Here is a 4,347-nt window from a genome sequence, read left to right as displayed (position 1 = left end):
CAAGTTTCCACACAATACCATGAATGGGGGAAGAATTACAATCTCACTTACTAAAGTGCTATGCTTTTGGGTCAAAATTTAGCGTTATGTTAAGCAATCGTAATTGGACTTATGTAGAAGTCACAACTATCTGAGGCCGAGCAATAGAAATTTTAGTGTTAATGCATGTTAGAGATATGGTATAATGAACCATACTCCTAAAAAATACCACACTTAAAAAGAAAATGGCAAAAGGATGGATCTAATCTCATCCATACTTGTGTTTGTTTATGAACCAACTAGCCTTAGGATATAGAGATATCATTGGTCAATGAAATGGATGGGATAGAATGGGATTGAAGAAGAAGAGGTAAGGGAAATGAGACAAACACAAATTGGTCATGGAAGAAATTTTATCAAATTAAAATCATTCATTCATTTTGGGAGATGAAATGTATATTTCATCAATCCCCTAAATCCAATTATTTTAATCCAACAAAGTCAAATCAACCTTGACCAAGGCCCAAACACAATAGTAAAACCTCACAAGTCAATAAAAATAGCTCAACACAATTTATTCACAATTAAACAAATAAAAATCAATTAAAAATGCATTAAATTAAATTATGTTTGATCAAAAACCTAAAATCTCTTCAAAACACCAAATAAATGACCAAGAGATTTATCCTAGGTCAATGAAGATCAAAGGATCTTAGACAAAAAAATTCATAATTTTTGAAAAGTCAAAAGTATTTTTAAACAATTAAAAATATGCACAAATATAATTAAATCATGAAAAATATTAATGTTGATCCAAAAAATAATTTTAACTCAGAAAATGAAAGAGAAAAATATTTGAAATATTTTGGTATTTTCAATATACACTCTCATAGAGAAGTGTAAACAAAATTTACCTCAATACAAGTATTTTTGCTTTTAATACAAATTGTATAGAATTTGTATCACTTAATAATTCATTTGATGTTTTGAGTGTTTCTTTCATTATTATTTAGTTTGTATGTAAAGGTTTTTTTATAAGGTTCACTTCACAAGATTAATTATATGTTTAATTTTTTTTAAATGGATTAATCCTTGATATATATAATTATTTGATTGGATCATTGCTCACAAGTGTACGAGATATTAGAATAATTCTATACAACATTTTATTAACAACATAAACCGTCATACAATAGTTGTATAATTGAACCTTGTGTACTATGTCAACTTTCTCTCAATTTAAATTTAATATTTTAAATGAGAAACCACCATATTTGATTTTCAAATGATAAATTTTATTGACTATCAAAGAATAAGCTACCAAAATATCAAGAAGTGTTCACCAAAGAACAATGAATAATTGACCTTGTGAAACATTGATCAGGTGGTATATCAAAAGATGGTATTTATGCATCATGGTTTGATGATGCTTTAACAAATGTGTTATGATATTCACTTGTTGATAATTTTTTCTGACAATATGTTGGAAGATGCATTTTGAGTCCATATAATTGTATACACTAATAGTTTCCATGTTTTTTCTTGAGAATTTAGAGAATTCTAAATAGGTTTCAAACACATAAAACAAACATGAGAGAATAAAATTATTCTCTTACATCTGATTATCATCAAAACTATATTTAAAGATCCTTTTTCTTCAAACCACTTTACTTTAACGATAACCTTCATTCATTTATATCATGTATGAGTTATCCTATTCCACATAACGATCGTGTTATTTATTGTCTTGACCGAGTAAACCAAGCATGGGTTACTCACAAGTATGTTGATGTTCGAATTATAGAATGTTATACTTTGTTATTAAATCTAAAGAGATGTCTAATATATGAACAAAGATAAAGATGGATAGAGTACATTATCCACGTGTTTCTAGAAAAAAGGCATATATTCTCTCTCTTAACTTATCGCGAACTTCTCCCCCTCACCCTTGGGTTTGTGGCGGGCCCTTCCAGTTTATGGTTCCTCTACCATATTTATGGTGATTTGTTTATGTTTTTTCCGAAGTTTTCTCTTGGTGTTACTCATTTGGCTTCTGCTCATGGATAAGTGGAAGAATATCCCGCTTACGAAGGAGGAGGAAGACAGAGTTACGACGACAACCGAAGAGATTAACGGTGAGGAAATATTTTAAAGGACCTTAGTAAAAAGATTGTGGAAGGAAAATAAATTCAACTCAAGAGAATTCTTAAGCACAATAGTTGGAACATGGTAGAGACCCAAGAGATGAACAAAAACCTATTTCTCTTTTGTTTTGCAACAAAGAGAGATATGGAATCGGTACTTCGGAACGGGCCTTGAAGATTCGAAAAACACCTTCTTGTGTTGGAAAAGGTTTCAGGTGAAGAGCAACCCTCAAATCTGAACATGCATTATGGGGTTTTTTGGGTCAGAATCTATGATCTTCTGTTAATGTTGAGATCGAAGGTGATGGTAAAGAAAATCATAAAGATCTTAGGAGTTTTTGAGGAAATGGATACGAATGAGGGCTATAGAAATGGATTTTTTTTATAATTAAGGTTACGCTGGATCTTAACAATCACCTAAAAAGAGAAATGATTGTTAGTTTCAAGGAAAAAACCCACAAAGTCTTCTTCAAATACGAGAGACTCCCCTCCTTTTTCTTTGTGTGTGGCATAACTAGTCATCAGATAATAGATTGTGAAGCACTAGGAGAGTTGAGTGAAGAAGATTACAAAGATATTGATGAACAAGAGCTATCTTATGGTATGTGGCTAAGAGATTCACCTCTACCAAAATTCTTTGAAGAGCAAAGGTCGAAGGAGGCAAGTTCAGGGACATGAAGCCATAGTATTTTACAAGTGTCCTCGAGACAAAGTAGATGCTACTAAAAATATAAGTAAAAGGAAGGAGATATTTATGTAACACATGAGGTAGGGATCAAAATAATAAGCATAAAGAAGCAAGGCTAGCAAACTGTGGGATACAATGAGGAGAATCTGGAAATTGAAACGGTGGCAGAATCACTAGGGCTGGTGGCAATATCGAAGGATGCAAAAATAGGAACTTAATCACAAATTTGAATCAACTCCAAGAGGAAGAAATTGGGTAGAAAGAAAACAGGAAGGAAGCCTAACAAAGAACCCCCATGTATTAATGATATAGAGAATGGAAAACGCCAACTTGTAGAGGTCCTTATTAGTGATGGGTCAATTGAATAGTTGGAGATAAGGAAACAAAAGAGAAGGAAATCTGATGTAGAAGAGGTAGATAAAAATCAAAGACCAAAGGTGGTGTTGGAAGCCCAATATCGTTTTCCCCAATGAAAATCTTGAGTTAGAACTATAGGGGTTTGGGGAATCCCTGTGCAGTTTGATCCTTGCTAAGGATCCTTCTGTAAGAAAACCCCAACATGGTTTTATTAATGGAAATCAGGCTAAAAAGTCAAGAGGATCTAGAAAATAAGAGCCATATATGGATTTGATTATTTTCATGTAATTGAATACAAAGGATTAGGCAAAGATAGAGCATGAAATCTAATGTTCTTATGGAATGAAGAGGTGTAGGTGAATTTCTCTTCCTTTTCCTTTAATGGATATCATCACCTTCACATATCCCTAAGGATGGGTGGTTGTTTCTATAACACCTAAAAATTTGCCCTCCTCTCTTGGGACTAGCTTAGCATATTGCATCTCATTTTTTAGGACATTAGGCATTACATCTTTGCACATCATGTGCAATGAGCAAGTCATCCTCCTAGGTCTTTCTCAGAAGATAGAGGGGTTAAGAGATTCAAGCCTAAGGGTTTCATGAATTGATCACTAATCATCTGAGGTTTGTGCTTCAATTAAGTTTTCTTGGTTCCTCAATGGGGTTGAGTATTATCTTGGTTGAAGTGGTACACCATCATCATCATGGTTCATTATTCCTGATCAGATTCCTTGGGATTAGGGTTTTGACCTCTGGTCAACCCTAATCAGTTGCATTATACCAGTCAGGGTTCTGCAAGGATATGAGGTCTTTATTGAGATGGAGATCATCATGTGATTTTATTGAGCTTGTATAAGCTAGGGTTTCATTTTGGTGCCATTTCATCAAGTGGTTGAGGCTCAGAATCATCTGTGCATGACCAAGTTATCTATCAACCACAAAAGTCAACTGCAAGTCAACTGTTGGATTTGGAGGTGGGAAGTGATTAGAAATACTTCATTCATGTTCAAACAAGTCTCATTTGACATTTCAAACATCAACTTTGAAGAATTTAAAGTCAGGTCAAAACTTTCCAAAAATAGAAAGTGACCTATAATTTGAAATTGCCAAAAATGGAAAGGTTTTCAACTCAAGATTACATCATCAAAAATTCTTCAAATGAAATTTTGTTGAACATGA

The sequence above is a fragment of the Lathyrus oleraceus genome, chromosome 5 (genome assembly GCF_024323335.1).
Source record: "Lathyrus oleraceus cultivar Zhongwan6 chromosome 5, CAAS_Psat_ZW6_1.0, whole genome shotgun sequence".
In the NCBI taxonomy this organism is placed as follows: Eukaryota; Viridiplantae; Streptophyta; class Magnoliopsida; order Fabales; family Fabaceae; genus Lathyrus; species Lathyrus oleraceus.
Note: the sequence above shows the minus strand (reverse complement) of the source record.